Here is an 18801-nt window from a genome sequence, read left to right as displayed (position 1 = left end):
TCTCTTTAACCTTAATCGTATCTTGTTATCAGTGAATGTATTTCCAGGCACATTCAGACATCTTTTATTTGATCAAAGACAAACGTGTGGAGACTTGGGTATGAAGAATTCAGGATGGCAGTGACCTTTCTGTAGTTTTCCAGACACATGATTCACCTTCCTGTACAATGACAGGCAGACCTAACCCTAACCCTACTACCGCTGGTCCTCATCCGCTTGGAGAATCATAAGTGTTTTAAACCATTTCCACTGGAGCCGTAAATAATCTGTCTTTATACATCTAGTCAGCAGCCTCTTACAGAAATAATCTGACACACTGTCTTCCCATCTACCATCTCAAGGACATATTTGATCAAATATTCTTAAACTCCAAGGAAGCCATAATTTCAGAGATTTCATATCCATAAAAGAACCTACAACATGTAAACAGCTGATATGTTAAAGACTTAATCAAAGACAATGATGAACCCCAGGAGCTCATATGTTTTAAGGTTCATTAAATTTATTTAATGAAATATAAAAGACAAACAACTTGATATTCACGATCGCTGAGCAAGGACACATCAATGAAATGAAGTTAAATGAATCTTAAATAATATCCACAGCACCAGTCGTCTGTTAAATAAAAAATGGGAGTGTAAAAAAGGAAAATAAGAGTAAATGTAGCAAAATGCAATTTTTCCACAGTCCATTTTTATCTGTAACTTTAAAAAGTTGCAGGTGAACCATGTTTTGTCGACACTCTGGATAAAGAGTAAAGACTCACCTTTGCCCTCAATGTCTTCTCAAATGTCCCCGTGCTCACTCAGACCTGCAGGAGATAAAAAATGAGAAAATATGCAAAAACATTCAACACATTAATGAGCACAGAGTAATACATGAGGTTTTTTTTTACTTAATGAAATACTAATTAGCTGCTTCAGACTGATGGTGATTCTGATGACTTAAGACTAATAAGCTTTAAGCTAATGTACAGCCTGAAATAAAATAAGGCAATGCAGTTAGCCTTAGCTCTGAAAAGAATAAACTGCTTGTACAAATGGAAAGGTAGCATGAGATTTATTCATTTTAATAACTCATTAAGAGCTCAAGCAACCAGAAACTATCCTGAAACCACAAAGGGATTGTTCATGGAGCTCAAACGCCTGTGCATGTTGATCACAGGGCGCTAGACGCTCATCATTATAGCTCGAAATGCATCCACCAGCCACTTCATCAGCTCCACCTGTTCACCTGCTTGTTAAAACCAATATCCAGTCAGCCAATCACACGCCAGCATGTAGTCATGTGGACGTGGTGAAGACAACTTAGTGAAATTCAATCTGAGCATCAGAATGAGGAAGAAAGGGGATTTAAGAGACTTAGACCAGCAACCATGCCACGTTCAGAGTATTTACTGGGATTTTCACCCACAACCACCTCCAGGGTTTCCAGAAGCCTTCCTAGGTCTTCCCCTGGGCCTCTTTCTGGTGGGATGTGCTCGGAACACCTCACCAGGGAGGCGTCCAGGAGGCATCCTGACCAGATGCCCGAGCCACCTCATCTGGCTCCTCTCGATGTGGAAGAATGTGAAAGAAATGTAGCTGCATATGGTAATCACTCATATATACTCATATAATAATCACATGTATATTCAGTTTTCTTTATTAATTTAATATTGTTAATCCATTCACTTTTACATTTTCATATTGTGTGTTTTCATTCTACAGAATACTGAACTTACAGTTTTCATTGTGTGTGTGTGTGTGTGTGTGGTCAGACTGACCACTTTCTTCCCAGAGCTCTGATATGGCAGAGTTGAGACTGGTTTTCCACCTGCTAGATAGGAATAGTTGTTTGGGATATCAGCTTGTTGTGGTATGTGGGCTTTGTCTGAAAACTGGAAGAAAGTGGTGCCACTCAGTCGTCTATTCCTCATTTATTATTTTGCTGTCTGACCTTCAGCTGGAGACCAGCTGAATAAAACAGTTTCTCTCTGATGAATCCTCAGAGTCTCTCTCGACTTCATGCGAGTCGGACGACCACTCTCTTACTTGCAAGTAATTCTTTATTTAATAATTCTCCTGTAAACAAACCTTATATACTTTTACTCATTCCAGACTTTTGGTAATTTTTCTACAACAAGGAGCAGCGGCTCTGAGCCCCTCCCGGATCACCGAGCTTCTCACCCTATCTCTAAGGGAGAGCCCGGCCACCCTGCGGAGAAAACTCATTTCGGCCGCTTGTATTCGCAATCTTGTTCTTTCGGGCACTACCCACAGCTCATGACCATAGGTGAGGGTAGGAATGTAGATCATCTGCAAAGAGCAGAGACCCAATCCTGAGGCCACCGAACCGGATCCCCTCTACACCTCAGCTGCGCCTAGAAATTCTGTCCATAAAAGTTATGAACAGAATCAGTGACAAAGGGCAGCCTTGGTGGAGTCCAACCTGCACCGGAAACGATTCTGGTTTACTGCCAGCGATGTGGACCAAGCTCTCCCACCGGTCGTACAGGGACCAGACAGCTCATACAAGGGGGTCTGGCACTCCATACTCCCTGAGTACCCCCCCACAGGTGACATGGTTGAAGACCTTCTCCAAGTCCACAAAGCACATGTAGACTGGTTCAGCAAATTCCCATGCTCCCTCCAAGACCCTGAAGAGTGTAGACCTGGTCCACTGTTCCACGACTGGGACGAAAACCACACTGCTCCTCCTCAACCCGAGGTTCAACTATCCGATGGACCCTCCTCTCCAGCACCCCTGAATAGACCTTACCGGGGAGGCTGAGGAGTGTGATCCCAGTCTGCCAGTCCAGGGGAACTGTCCCCGATGTCCATACGATGCTGCAGAGGCATGTCAGCCAAGACAGCCCTACAGCATCCAGAGCCCTAAGGAACTCTGGGCGGACCTCATCCACCCCTGTGGCCATGCCACTGTGAAGCTTTTTAGCCACCTCAACGACCTCACCCCCAGAAATGGGAGAGCCAGCATCAGGCTCCCCAGACTCTGCTTCCTCATGTGAAGACGTGTTGGTGGGATTGAGAAGGTCTTAGAAATATTTCCTCCACCGCCTCACAACATCCCGAGTCGAGGTCAGCAGCCCCCCATCCCCACTGTACACAGTGTTGACGGAGCACTGCTTTCCCCTCCTGAGCCGCCGGATGGTGGACCAGAACCTCCTCAAAGCCGTCCGGAAGTCATTCTCCATGGCCTCTCCAAACTCCTCCCACGCCCAAGTTTTTGCCTTAGCCCGCCGATACCCGTCAGTTCCCTTTGGAGTCCCACAGGCTAAAAAAGCCCGATAGGACTCCTTCAGCTTGATGGCATCCCTTACTGCTGGTGTCCACCAACGAGTTCGGGGGTTACATGACAGGCACCGACAACCTTATGGCCACAGCTGTGGTTGGCCGCCTCAACAATAGAGGTACGGAACACAGCCCACTCAGACTCAATGTCCCCCGCTTCACAGTGCCAAGTGCACATGTGGTCACTCTTATGTCTGAACAAGGTGTTCGTTATGGACAATCCATGACGAGCACAGAAGTCCAACAACAAAACACCACTCGGATTCAGATGGGGGGGGGGGGGGGGCATTCCTCCCAATCACACCCCTCCAGGTCTCGCTGTCATTGCTCACGTGAGCACTTAAGTCCCCCAGCAGAACGAGGGAGTCCCCGGAAGGAATGCTCTCCAACATCCCCTCCAAAGACTCTAAAAAGGGTGGGTACCAACTTACAGGCACCAAGTCGGGGGGCAATGAGCATGCCCACACCTGCTTGGCGCTTCTCACCGGGAGCAACTCCAGAATGGAAGAGGGTCCAGCCCCTCTAAAGGACAGTGGTTCCAGAGCCCAAGCTGTGCGTCAAGGTGAGTCCAACTATGTCTAGCCGGAACCGCTCAACCTCGTGCACCAGCTCAGGCTCCTTCCCCACTAGAGAGGTGACATTCCACGTCCCTAGAGCTAGCCAGGGTCCCCGCCTCTTGCTGCCTGTACTTCTTGCTGATGCAAATTAGAAGTAGGTTAAAGTACAGGTAGAAAAGCTTGTTTAAAAAGTAGTAAGCAGGTAAATGCGATCAGTTGTACTGATTCATTTTATTTTTAGATTTAGGCAATGGGTGTATATAACCAAACATTATTCATGTAGCCTTCTGATGCCCTTCAATGTTAAATTACATTTTCTTTACTCCAATATTTTCTTTGCCATGAAATATATCACGGCATATATCATATATGAACCAACATAAAAACCAGATATGCTTTTCTCAAATGTCAGAAAGATGTAATCTTTGATAGAGCTGTATTTTATACATAATGGTCACCATGGTCTGGCACTAACTGTAACACATAGATCACGGTTATAGCCGCTCACGTTAGTATTTTCTGACAAAGTAAAACTAAGGGAGACATGACAGCATGACGGTGGCTAAAGACGGACTATTAATAAAGTTTTTGGTGCTGTAATGAATAAACCTCCTCCCCTCTGCATTCACATCTCTCCTCCTAAAATACGCTTGGTCTGTACGCTCAGATTTAAAAAAAAAAAAAAAAAGACAGCTGTCGCTGTCAGAGAAATATCTGCCACTGGACCAGTACCAGGCTCGGAAGGAGTGGTAACCCAAATAAATCAAAACCAGAGTCAAGACTTAGTTATATAAGCCGGCAATTTTGAGTAAACACATAAACACAAAATACAATACACATCATAAGATGTAAACAACATTCAAACTGTGCTGAGGTCAGTACCTGTAACACCTTTGTTTACGTCCAGTAAGATCAACCCAATTGTTCTAACTCAAAATTAATCTATTAGACTGGTCTTTAAACTGAGGTTGGGCTATAACCGAGCTTAGATTCAATTTGTTTCAGTTTAAACCAAGCGGCAACCTCCAGCGGTGAAATATGAAGTCTATGTGGAAGTGCAAATTGCAGTTCCCCCCTCATCCACTAGGGGCTCCAAAACAGAGCAAATCTCCAGAGATTCCCATGTTAAAAAGACCAACTTCACAGAAGAAATGAACATGTTTAAAGCCTGGTACAAAAAAACATTTTAAGATTAATAGGTCAAGTTTACCTTCATGACAACTGTGAGGGGGGTGAATTTTTTTCCATCCATTTGGATGTTATTTAATCTTAAAATTCAGCATAATTAGGGGCGTGTCCTTTTGACTGACAGGTATCCAACATCCCGGATAGAAGGGAGAGTGCAGCACAACCGCAGTTTTTAGCAGACTATCAGTGCGCCTTAGCTTTAGCCTACTTACCTCCGTTAACTGGTTAGCTACTGTTAGCACGGTTAGCTCTTAGCTACAGGCAGCTCAGCGTTTGATAGAAGCCAATCATCCACCCCCACACTCACAGCCACCCTCTCAGCTCCACTTCTTTGCCCATTTTTGGATTTTCCGGGAGGGCAGGCGTGACGCTGCCAAGGTGTCGATGGTAGGAACCTCCCAAAGAGCTTCATTGTTGCTCTTCAGAAACCTACGGTGACGTCACGGAGGCTCCGCCCATCTTTTATATACAGTCTATGGTTTAAACTCTGCTCTAGAGAGCTTCTGTTTTCTCAGCTGAGCAATAAAGAAAATACAATATTTCTAAATAGTTGAACGCAATAACCCCATAAATTCAAATCCCAAAGATAAGTGGACACCTATAAGTCAACTTAGCATTATTCAAGATAAACGATAAATCTTCCAGAATCACTAAGAAGCTGGTCTACTGGTCTATGAACTCCAAACAGGGTTTTTAATATGAAATAAATTTAATTAAAAAATATTTAATTAAAAATATTACAAAAGTGCTTAACACAGATTTACTTGGTCAAAATACAGTTATTCACTCAGATAATCATGGGTTCCTGGTTTACCGATGGAGGCCAGCTATTCATTGGCCCGTAAACACGTCACGTACCGAAAAGAAGAAGCACAGAACGCACCTAAACCGTCCGAGGTCAGGTGTACGGCGTCTTGGTTGCATCAGATTCTGACCGGAAACTTAGTTTTCCTCTATGCTCTCCTCCTGCTCTGCGTCTCCTCTGACGTTTGCGCACCTGCAGCTGCAGGAGGCAGAAAGGGGCGGGGCTAGGCACAGGGATACGTTACCTGTTAGGTTTTAATAAAAAAAAAAACTTTCTGTATTCTAAACTGTTTAAATAAAAAAACGACAAATATGAACTGAAAAAAAAAACAGATGCCAAAAGGTGAGTTGGTAAACTTTTTTATGTAGTAAAATCAAAAGTATTTGCCAACCAAAATAATTTCAGACTCCTAAGAATTAATTTGTGTTTCTCTTCTTTCTCAGCAGGAATCCCTGGTTTAGAGTTCTGCTGCTGGTTGACCCCTCGTTCCTGTCCTCTCCACCCTAACCGGTCCAGGAAAATGGCCGTCCTTCTTGGTCCTTGTTCTGATGGAGGTATTCCTTCCTGGTCCTGGTCCTAATGGAGGTTTTCCTTCCTGGTCGTGGTCCTGATGGAGGTTTTCCTTCCTGGTTCTGGTTCCGATGGAGGTTTTCCGTTCCGGTCGTGGTTTTGATGGAGGTTTTCCTTCCTGGTTCTGGTTCCGATGGAGGTTTTCCTTCCTGGTCCTGGTTCTGATGGAGGTTTTCCTTCCTGGTTCTGGTCCTAATGGAGGTTTCCTTTCCTGGTTCTGGTTCTGATGGAGGTTTTCCTTCCTGGTTCTGGTCCTAATGGAGGTTTTCCTTCCTGGTTGTGGATCTGATGGAGGTTTTCCTTCCTGGTTGTGGATCTGATGGAGGCTTTCCTTCCTGGTTCTGGTCCTAATGGAGGTTTTCCTTCCTGGTTCTGGTCCTAATGGAGGTTTTCCTTCCTGGTTCTGGTTCAGATGTTAGTTAACTGGACTAATGTGGCTCTAAGAATAGGTGTGTTATAACCAATGTGATTGAAATGGACTGTATGTCCTTTGTGCTTTGACATGACTTGGTTGCAAACTGCTGCGATACAAAAAAAGCTGAACTAAATTTCACTTGAACATTTCCAGAGGCTGCATTAACATTCTGATGCACCACCACGACTGATCAGAAAGCAGTGATGGAAAATCAAAAGGTAAATAAATTCCATTTTACACATAAGTAGTCATAAAAACACATATCTGATCTATGCTTGAAGTGTGACGGGAGTTCACAGATAAAGTCACATTTCTGTGACTCAGGATTCAATAACAGGACAAACCCATAAGCAGAAAGATTTCACTCTGTCCTGAAGTTTCACTTAGAACTTGGATGTTACCGCGTGTCATCCCGGCTTCATTTCTCCTGAAAACACCAGGTATTATTTGTGTGTTGGTGCTCGCTGCCTGTGCAGATTTCCAGCCTTTCCAGCTGTTCTCACATGTAAATCACATATCGAGTTTTCAGCCTGTGGCGACAGCAAGTCCCGTCAGCCAACCATGCGTCACCATTTAAAATGCACTGCTAAATATGCATGTATAACAAATAGCATGATCAGAACACAATGTGCAAGTCATCATGATATTAGTGAAAAGAAAATGCGTATTTGCCTTTGTGGCTGTTGGCAGCCATCTGCATAAGTTCTTTTGTGAAGCTTCAAAAGACACAGCGCCTGCTTCCTGCTGTGCATTCACATTTTCTCCTCCAATCCTTCTGCTCATCAGCTTTTAACAATTTTTACCAGAAAATACTGCAAGCCAATAGTTACAGTTCAGTCTCTTTTCCAATAAACCTTTTTCTATGTCCAATTTTTTTTATTTCTATCATTTGTAATAAAAACACATTTTTCAGAAAAAAACTAAATAATTTCAGCCAGCAGGCATCTTTCACTTTAAATAACGATCACTAGACAACTTAATTAAAAATCTTTGCTTAGTTTCAAAACATCTACAGCTACCATGAGCAGAATATACATTTACCTCTCAGCAAACAACCTAAATCAACTCATACAGCACACCAATCTCCACGCTCACGATATGTGCAGCAGCTTATGTAATGACCTGACGAGGGACGCAATCTTTAGATCTGAGTGTAGTCTGAGAACCAGTCAAGAGGGGGTGTGGGTAGACACTCAACAGGAGAGATATTACCACAGTAATCTACACCAAAAGGCCGAGCTGTGGAGCAAGACGACCTTGAAGAGTTTAACCTGCCAATCACAAGAATGTTTGTCCTCCCTGACAGGCAGCCATGCAGAAAGCAGAGCCCCAGATATGTCAGCCGGGCCCAGATGTATGAATGATGTGCAGTCATGAAAAGAACAGTGGACCTGGCATGACCTAAAACACCAGTGTTCAAGTGACACAAATATTCATGTGTTTCACAAAAAAATGATAAAGGATCGACACAGAAAACAGGTTTTGTCTCTTTGGATGTTCCAAGGTACTGCAGTAAAGCACGAGTGGAGTTAATGATGTCTCAGTAGAAAGCCATGAAAGTGATCCAGCATTAACACAGACCTGACCACAGCTGACTGCAGCAACATCTGCTGGGACACCTCACAAATGATTCAACTCAGTCAACAAGTAGGAAAGACCGTGGACCACTATGAGTCAGTAGCTGTTAACTGAAGGTACTCTGATCAGGATTCCTGGACCCCTTCCCTGCAGGCTCATTTCAAATTTCTCATTTGTACCAGAGAATTATTCACAAAGCACCAATCAAAAGGTTTGTGACTTGATCCTCTTCTTCGTGGCAAGCTTGTTGGTCTGAGTATTTACTGGGATTTCCACCCACAACCATCTCCAGGGTTTCCAGAGATGGTCTGAAGACGAGAAAATATCCAGAGCAGCAGTTGTCTGGACCAGGATGTCTGGTTGATGTCACATTCCTGGTGTGATAGATGGAAGCAGGTGGTGGAAACCTTCCTCAGAGGTTTTCTCCATATTGACATGACAGCATCACACAGTTGCTGCAGGTTTGTCGGCTGCATCCATGATGAGAATCTCCCGTTCCACCACATCCCAAAGCTGCTCTACTGGACTGAGATCTGGTGGCTGTGGAGGCCGTTGGAGTCCAGTGAACTCATGGTCATGTTCTAGAAAGCAGGTGGAGATGATCTGAGCTTTGTGACATGGTGCATTATCCTGCTGGAAGTAGCATCAGAAGATGCTCCACTGTGGTCATAAAGGGATGGACATGGTCAGCAACAATACTCAGGTAGGCTGTGCTGGTTAAACCAGGCCACGTTGGTACTAAGGGGCCCAAAGTGGGACAAGAAAATCTCCCCCCACCATTACACCAGCAGCAGCCTGAAGCGTTGATCCAAGGCAGGATGGATCCATGTTTTCATGATGTCTCCAGCAGATTCTGAGCCAAGCATCTGAATGTGGAGCTGAAATGGAGACTCATCAGACCAGCAACGTTTCTCCATCTTCTATTGTCCAGTGTTGGTGAGTGTGTGTGAATTGTAGCCTCAGTTTCCTGTTCTTAGCTGGCAGGAGGCACCCGGTGTGTCTTCTGCTGCTGTAGCCCATCTGTTCAAGGCTGGACGTGTTGTGGTTCAGAGATGCTGTTCTGCAGACCTTGGTAGGAACCAGTGCTGACTGGACTTCCTGTTGTCTTTCTATCATCTCCAACCAGTCCGCCCATTCTCCTCTGACACCAACCCCATCTTTCTCTATATTTACTTATTTACATGTTGAAATTGTGTTATTTTGAATGACTGAGGAGGTAATGATGGCTCCTTAAAAGATAAAATAAAAAGACTGCTTCTGTTTTGCCTGCAAACCATTTTCCAGCATGCTTTACAATCATTCTGCTACAATATGCCGTGTCGCTACATAAGGCAGATCTGTGTGCGCACGGGTCTCCACCAGGTTTCCCATCTGCTCCAGGATGATGCTTCCACAGGTCAAGCAGTGAGGATATTTTAAGCTGATTTAATTATTTAATTATGCTGCGTTTGTTCTGCTTTCTAAAATTTTCCTCCACTTTTTTAAACAAGAGCAGGAGATGTAGCCGGCGGCTGAAGGGTATATTGTTGGTATGACGTCTGACTCTTGTACATCTCAGGACGCGGCATGCTGTTCCAGTTTGACTCATTTCTTGCCAAATACTGTCAATCATCCTTTGCCCACTTCTGTTGAATGTAATCAGGTTTAATTCCGTACGGCAGTCAGACATGTTTACATGGGGCACTTTTAATCCAATCAAACGTCCACGACCGAGTCAGCACGACAAAATAAGCATGTCTATTCATTCCGATGGTTTTGTGGTGGATGTTGTTTCTGCGCATGCGTGAACCAGGCGGGGGTCACAGGACCAGTTTCAGGGAAGCCTTGAACAATGGCGCCAGCAAAACCAAACGGGACACTAACGGGTACATTTGTGTTAGTAACTGAAAGAGTTCAGGATTATTGAGCATTTCGACGGGTAAAAGGTTCAAAATAAAAACCAAAAAGAAAACTAGTAGCACTGATCACTGACCAGCTTAACACAGCTGATAGGATCAGCTCCAGCCATGCAAACGTCAGGGGGAATCTCCAATCAGACTGATTTCAATTGGATAGATGGAAGATTTGTCCATGAAAAACTCCTCTTGTGTTCGTACTTAGCCTCGATCCCGCCTCACAACATCCTGCCAGTTGGTCACGTTGAACAGTTCCAGTCAAGCCTCCGGAGACGAGACGTCTGCTGTGCTGATGCTGGACGACGCACTTTCATGACCTACGTATCCTCATACTTTAAACTTTCCTGGAGCTAAATGTAATTAAAAATCTTAAACTGAAAGTAACACACATCCAAAGGTACCTTCATGCAGTTTTGGCCTCCAGCAGGTTTGTAAGCCGTCTGACTGTGTGAGTAAAAAAATAAACAGTTACTACGACAGAACGGCTTCCCGCCCCAGCAGCTCCTCCGTCCCAAAAATTCTCTGCTTGAGTAAAAATTGTACAAAACAAGTCACATTAAAAATTGTTTGCTGACAGAAATGTATGGCATCCTTTCAGTAAGAAGAACCAAGTCTTTGGGTTATTAACTCTGATGGAAAACAGAGAACGTCTGGAAGGTTTTTCACGGGTGCATCTCACGCATACGCCACATTTCTGTGTGGCTCTGCAGGGAAACAAATCTTCCAGCAGTACGAGACGTCTGTCCAAGCAGCACTGGCGTTCGGACCTTTCTGCTGCGTTTAGTTGAATCCACATTCAGCGTGGATATAAAAACCTGCTTTGCCTGGAACAGAAGACGATTAAAGGGCTGCTGAGCTTTCATTGTATTTGGTTGCATTTCAGATTGTGACACCATAAAGACCAGAAATAAAGACGAGTAAATCATGTCTCCTATAAAGACGGGAACCACTCGAGGAATATCTCAAGTGTGGGGCTTAGTGCCAGCGGCAGCATGCTGTCCAGCAGCCCTCGGCGTAAACAGATTACCCTGATGAACAGACGCAGGCTTGTTTCCGCTGTCAAGGTACTTTAGGGGTGACTCACCGTCAGCGAGGAGAGCAAACTTTGGAGATGTGATGCAGCTCTCAAGTATCACTTGTGACCAACAAATGACTAAGACTTTCTGTAAACTCGGCTGCCTCTCGGGTTACTGCGAGGAAAAGCAAATCATGAGCTCTAAACAACTAGCTGATGTTTTAAATATTCACCCAGTTTATTATTCCTGCGCTTGTTCTGACCTGAAGTCAACAACCGGTCCTAAAAAACTACGTACAACATAAAGAAGCTGTCAAACAAATTGTGTTTAATTAGAACAAATATTGCTGTTTTCCCTCTGTCAGTGTGGTGAGTAGTGACACGATCTCATTACACAAACATAGTAGAAGGAGCACGGCCTAGCAGAAAACAAACATTCAGGATAACACTGAAACACAGAAAACTGCCCTGTTAAACTCAAGTCTGGACGCCCCCAAACGACAGCCGAGTGCTTTTGGTTGAGTTTTGAATACGAAAAGCCTCAAATGGATATTACCCTTTTAAATGATCAATTTGTGGTTTGGAATGCCCCAAGATCATTTACTGCACACCAAGGATGTAATGCTGGTCCTCAGGGGCTGCCGTCCTGCAGGTTTTAGATGCTTCCTGCTCAAACAGATTCAGATGAACCGAACTTCCTCAGCAGCCAGAATGTGGTCGAGTCAACTCTTGCAGAACACACAGCTAATGTCTGATTGAGCTCAGGAAGAAAATGATATTTCAGCTTCTAATGCTTTTCATGAGGACGGAGGGAGTCACACTGACCCATTTTAAACTTTAAAAATCTAAAAAAATGTTAAACATATCTTTTTTGTATGAAACGCCTCCTGCTTGGTTTAATTCCTGTATTCAACATAGAAAATTAAAATATTTTATTTTCCATATTCGCACGATGTTTACAGTTTCAGCTTGATCGGACAGACGCTGGGAAGAGGTCAAAGTGCCAATCACACACCTAACACACACCTACACACACCCTACTCTGCTGAGCTGTGCGAGGATGCAGGAGTTTTTTTCTTCCCTGGGTAAGCTTCACCCACACCGAGTGGACACGCATCAGTGGAGGCTAAACATGAGATTCTCTGGTAGGGGAGTCCTACCAGCATCACATTCTGCAGCTACGTATGATATCAACCAGGCATGTCAAACTGGTCCAGCAAAGGGCCGTGTGGCTGCAGGTTTTTGTTCCAGCCAGCCAAGAGCACACAGTTTGACCAATCAGCTGTCTGAAGACTGAGATCAGTTGATTGAATCAGTCAAATCTGGTGTGCTGCTGCTTGGTTGGAACAAAAACCTGCAGCCACACGGCCCTTTGCTGGACCAGTTTGACATGCCTGATATAAACGGTCAGAGCTCTTCAAAACAAGGATGGAAACAGGCGGCGGGCCTGGACGCTCTGGGGTTTATCTTTGATGATGACAGTCTGAAGATGAAGACCATTATGAGGTTGATTCTAAGTCTGATGATTAGGAAGCACATCAGGAAACTCCTCCTCACATCCATCAAGACATTCACAGCAAAATGTAGGGAAAACAGTGTCTTTATCCCCAAATATACCCAGGCAAAAGTACGTAAAACTTCTTTTATACAGCACCTTTCAAGATGTAAAATCACAAAGTCCAAAGAGCAGCAACGCTCATATCGACCTCAGGGTCTTAGATTAAGTTCGTATCATGTAGAATTATAGAACTGCTTACATCGGAGGTGCCTTTTGCTTTTGTTTTCCTGTTGCTGGCGTTGAAGGTAGTGCTTTTCTGCTGACGAGGGCGATGTTTCAGGTGTTCCTGTTTATTATGAGCTCGGCTGTTGAAGACCAGAATCCAGGATACCCCACTTGAGTTGATTTTCAACCAATCAGCAATCAACCAACACATTGCATCAGCTCTTGGGACTCAGTCTTGTTAACTTCTTGGCAGACTGAAGTAAAGAATTCCCCGACATGAAAACTATGCAAATGGTTATGTATCAGACATCAGGAGACTTCATAAAAAGCAGCCAGTTTACGCACAAGAACACAACACACCAGCTAGCAGCTGCAGCACCACAGACAAGCAAAGCTACATCAGATCCTACTGTCCATGCTGGACCCAGAACACCTTCATTCCTGGTGTGATAGATGGAAGCAGGTGGTGGAAACCTTCCTCAGAGGTTTTCTCCATATTGACATGACAGCATCACACAGTTGCTGCAGGTTTGTCGGCTGCATCCATGATGAGAATCTCCCGTTCCACCACATCCCAAAGCTGCTCTACTGGACTGAGATCTGGTGGCTGTGGAGGCCGTTGGAGTCCAGTGAACTCATGGTCATGTTCTAGAAAGCAGGTGGAGATGATCTGAGCTTTGTGACATGGTGCATTATCCTGCTGGAAGTAGCATCAGAAGATGCTCCACTGTGGTCATAAAGGGATGGACATGGTCAGCAACAATACTCAGGTAGGCTGTGCTGGTTAAACCAGGCCACGTTGGTACTAAGGGGCCCAAAGTGGGACAAGAAAATCTCCCCCCACCATTACACCAGCAGCAGCCTGAAGCGTTGATCCAAGGCAGGATGGATCCATGTTTTCATGATGTCTCCAGCAGATTCTGAGCCGAGCATCTGAATGTGGAGCTGAAATGGAGACTCATCAGACCAGCAACGTTTCTCCATCTTCTATTGTCCAGTGTTGGTGAGTGTGTGTGAATTGTAGCCTCAGTTTCCTGTTCTTAGCTGGCAGGAGGCACCCGGTGTGTCTTCTGCTGCATCCTGGTCCAGACAACTGCTGCTCTGGATGTTTTCTCTTCTTCAGACCATCTCTGGAAACCCTGGAGATGGTTGTGGGTGGAAATCCCAGTAAATACTCAGACCAGCAACCATGTCACGTTCAAAGTCTCTTTAATCCTCAATCTGATGCTCAGTTTGAACTCCAGTGAGTCGTCTTCACCACGTCTACATGCTGCCGTGTGATTGGCTGGTTGGATAATTGTGTGGGCCAACTGTGTGACACCACACAGGAAAATATAAGACAAAAGTTAAAGACATAAAAGGTTCATTATAACAGCAATGTTCACAGCTGCAACGTAAAGCTAATGTCTGTAATAATGTCACTGATATATTTAAATCCATTCAGCAACTTATTTGAACTTGACTTTTGTAAAAAAAAGGCATATTTATCAAACACAGCTGGAGACTGTAGATGATAAAATATTACTGAAACTGATTTATATGTTCGATGTCCTGCAGACAGCAGGTCCGATTACAAGATCAACACATAATCAACACGCAGCATAATGAAATAAAAACATGGACTAAGATTATCTGCAACAACATCCTCATTCTTTACTTTGGTGCTTTCATGAGACTCGTAACAGCAAGTATGAAACTGATGCTTCGGATACAAAAACACACAGCTGCAGCCGTCGTGGTACAAGCGTAATTTCATATCAACATTGTTCATGGGCTAGACCAGTTCAGGTCACATGTGATCATAACAGCTGTCTGGCTGGTCGCCTCATTTCCAGAGCAGCACGGCTACTGAAGCTGTGCACTTGTTTGGCTGATAGTGAGCTCCATCTTGACTAAGAATGACTGATTCCTCTCTCCTTCTCTGCCACTGCCTCAATGGTTCATCCATCTGGTGGAGGCAGTGCTCTCTGAGCCATCTTAGCTGAGATGATTGTTAGTCATGCCTGAAGTGGCGCACAGCGCCGCGGGATCCTCCGTCAGCATGTACGAGCAGGGGAAGTACATAAATCACACAGAGTGAGGACAGATATGGAGATCTATAGTACGCCAGGTCCTCTTCGTACAACATGATGCTGACTCCATGGTCTTTCCCTTTCTGTCAGCCCTGTGTTTCTATCGAAGGTGTGAACAGGTGAGTCGAGCACTGCGAGTGCTCTGCTCGCGTTCACATGCCAGAAAGGGGCAGGCGAAATAAACTAGGCCAAATGAGGGTCGTCGCCATGGCGACAGCAGTGGAGGAGCTCGGTGCAGCTGTGTAATGCAAGCAACTCGCTGTTTGTAGGTATTATGAGAATATTAATAGTGAAATCCATTTACAGGTTTAAAAATGATGCCTAATCTTTCTCATGTTTGTCAAAGATGGACATTTTTCATCCTTTTATTGATCGGAACATGTCATGTAAAATAAAAAAACATCCCATCATAATCAAAGCATCTCTTTCTTCTCAGTCAGAAGTGCATATATACATGCTTACATACGGGCAGGGTGTTGTTGGTACAGCAGTTCTTTTATCGTCAGCATCTTTTCTTTCTTCTTCACACCTTCACTCCCTCACGTCTGAGCCAGGACCAGTTTAATAGGAACAGTTTCTTTTCTTGAATCTAACAAACCTTCCTGTCCAGTAGCCGGACTCTGCAGCCTCAGATCATGGACCGGGCCGCTGTGTTCCATGCCTCAAATGCTCCTACAAAAAGCTGTCTGAAACAACATTTAGCTCTTGATGAATGCAGAATAGTCTGCCAAGCTACATGTTTCCAGACTGGAACTGTAAGGAAACACTGCTGAAGAAAGGGTTCATTTAAACATCTAAAAGTGAGCTGGGGGCTTGCATGAGACTGCTGGATCCTCTTTATGTGAGGACTAGTATCACTACTTCACAACCTTTTCATCTATGTGCGCTGTACTGTTATTATTCATGAAAATGTGCTGGATGTAAATGGTCCACACTTACAAAACACCTTTTTAACCTTGTCTAGATTTTAAAAGGTACTTGTGTCTCTCACACAGACACTCAAACAGCACTTATTACTACCACACATGCGCTCTATAGACAGCATGCAGAGCTACATGCACACACGATGAACATAAGGGGGGCAGCATGTGGTCCGGCATCCATGATGACCTTCCAGTTAAAGGAAGGCCACGGCCAGGCCAGAGTATCAAACACCACTCTAACATTATGAAAACACATAATTAAAGCTAAAGCAACTGAGAAGTAGCCTCAGTAACTGACCCGACCGGATGATCAGCCATCATGAAGACCACAAGTCCAAGTTTACTGAACCAAACAAGCTTAAAAAATAAATCAATGCAACAAAATAAAAAAATGTTAAATATACTCCAAACTCAGTAAATGGTGCACCAGAGTGTGTGTGTGTGTGTGTATATATATATATATATATATACATACATACACATATACACACCTGAATCATGAGGGCAGTCCACCAAAACTGGCCACATATTAAGGGTGTAATGACCAAACAGTTATGAATTAATAACGACTCCTGTCAGAATCTGGGGTTCTTGTATTACAAGCAGCAAACACCAGGGCAAAGTAAGGTGGACGGGTGTTGTCCCCTGAAGACACAAGCAGTAACTCCTCTCTTGGGCTTCTTCTTGTATTTAAGAAGAAAAAAATGTTTGGGTTTACCACTGAACAAGTAAGGAAAACCGATGCTGTTCAAGCCTTACGGGCATGTTTCTCTTTTTCTGGAGTGTTTTCTCTGCCCATCTCCCACTTATAATGCATCCTGCTGGGGAGAAAGCCACCAGCAGTGCCTGCAGCAGCTGGATGCAAAGTGGTTGTAATTCCAGAGTTTTCCCTGGGACAGACGGCATCCGTGAAACAAAACTTCCATGTTATAAAATCCATCCAGATAAATAAGGGGCCAGTCTGCTGCCAGCATGTAGCAGTCAGTAAAAAAACAAGTGGAAAGCAGCTTCAGTCCTTCATTCTAGACCCTGCAGAGCGGGACCAGACTGGAGGTCTAGAAGTGATGCAATTTCTTCCACAATGCTTTTGTTGTCCTCATTTCTGTCCAGACATTTTTATCCTGCACCTGCTTAATTGCCGTGATGGTGTCGCTCTGCACCTGCAGGACTTCCTCTGAGTGTAATTATTATTTAACACTAAATAAACTGCTACCAGTCTCAGATGTCTCTGTACATATTTATGTTATTCATTAAAACAAAGGACTAAATTACCGGCATCATTTAGCACCATAGTCTTAGCTCTGCCCGGCGAGCGGCCCACGGTTAACCCTGCTTCTGGCCTACCAGCTGCAGGGATTGGCTCCAGTACCTCCTGCAACGTGACACTACTGTAAGTGAATATGGAACTGTACTGATCATACAAGAGTGATCATAATTTTGACAGGACTATGTATTGTGTTTTAAGCCACTACCCTGGTGTCTTTAATGCACCTTTCCAGCTTCACCTTGATGATCAAAGCTCATCAAGGTTTGTAAAAAGCTCCACTCCAAGGGGAACAGCATTTATTGACTCTGGCTCTTCTCTCTCACATTAAAGGTGCTTGACTGCTCTTTCAATTAGTCCTGCCTCGCTGCAATTGCTAGCAGCACATGCCACAGAAGACACTTATCCTTATCAGTTAGTGCATGGGGACAAAATGTGCTTGGACAAAACTAAACATATATATATAAACACTTTTTATTGTGTTTAAATGTTATCATTACAAAGGATGGGTACAGGAAAAGTTGTTTAAAACCTGCAGAGAGGACAGTTTGGATTCCTGCAGTGTCAGGTTGACCCCTGTAGTGACAATTACTCCAGGTGGACACATGCAGGCTCTGGAGCTTTTATGCTCTTGAGGTAAAAGCTCTCTAGATTTGTTTACACTCTGCACAAATGCTCACATCATGCATAATTTTACATCACTCTGAACCTGTCGCTCAGCAGATAGGAGCAGAATGTGTCACGTCGTTCTTGCACTAATGCATTTTTCTGTTCACAGAGCAGCTGAACAGCGTGCATCCATCTCTGGTTTTTCTCATTTTGCTCTTAGTGTCCATTTGGTGGCCGACATCAACAGCAAACAGCTTAACTTCATAAACTGATGATGCTTTAGCTTTTCTCTGACAACCTTTCTTAGCTTATCTGTCTAACAAAAGGAGCTTGTGAGTGCAGCAATTATTCTTGGAAGTGTGATGAATTGACGTAGTTTTCAGAAATAACAGCAACCTTAGGAGGCGTTCAGTTACCAGGCAACAAACCTACTTTGACGCAGAGATTATGATGAATTTACACATTAACTCAACAGAATTGTAACATTACCAGCAGAGTAGGTGAGAACTTCCTTTCAGTCACCTCAGCATCAACCTTCAGATGTGAGAGGGGTTAAAAATGCTCCGCTTGGTGGAGGCATGGATGAAGCCACTCAGACATAAGGTTCAGCCATGTTTGAACACAACAAACAGACGGTGCAAAATAAATTCCCATGTTCAATTTATAGCCAGCTTTGAGCCAGGCCAGCGTTAAACAGGCATCTGGTTGTTTTGGCTCTGGCTGCTGCAGGTTAGCAGCAGGAAAACGTTCTTCTGCAAAGCTCTGCACACAAATCTGAGGCTCCCTTCTCTATTTTATATATATACATATATATATATATACATATATATATATATACACACACACACACACACACACACACACACGTGTTGACTAAGGCATCAATAACTTATAATT

At 44.1% G+C, this 18801-nt stretch overlaps 1 protein-coding gene across 6 annotated transcripts in view; it reads right to left on the bottom strand.

Annotated features, from left to right (window-relative positions):
• Positions 1 to 18801, bottom strand: part of syt1a (synaptotagmin Ia) — a 274765-nt gene that overhangs the window by 146704 nt on the left and 109260 nt on the right. For 5 of the 6 annotated variants that reach the window (XM_041978100.1, XM_041978099.1, XM_041978108.1 and 2 more), the window contains one exon: positions 767 to 811. The gene's annotated coding sequence lies outside the window, so the exon portion shown is untranslated. Of the gene's footprint in view, positions 1 to 766; positions 812 to 17303; positions 17404 to 18801 lie in introns of all 6 variants that reach the window. The other variant, XM_041978101.1, reaches the window with a different exon arrangement.

Source organism: Melanotaenia boesemani, chromosome 23 (genome assembly GCF_017639745.1).
Source record: "Melanotaenia boesemani isolate fMelBoe1 chromosome 23, fMelBoe1.pri, whole genome shotgun sequence".
Taxonomy (NCBI): domain Eukaryota; kingdom Metazoa; phylum Chordata; class Actinopteri; order Atheriniformes; family Melanotaeniidae; genus Melanotaenia; species Melanotaenia boesemani.
Note: the sequence above shows the minus strand (reverse complement) of the source record. Positions and strands in the feature narration are given on the sequence as shown.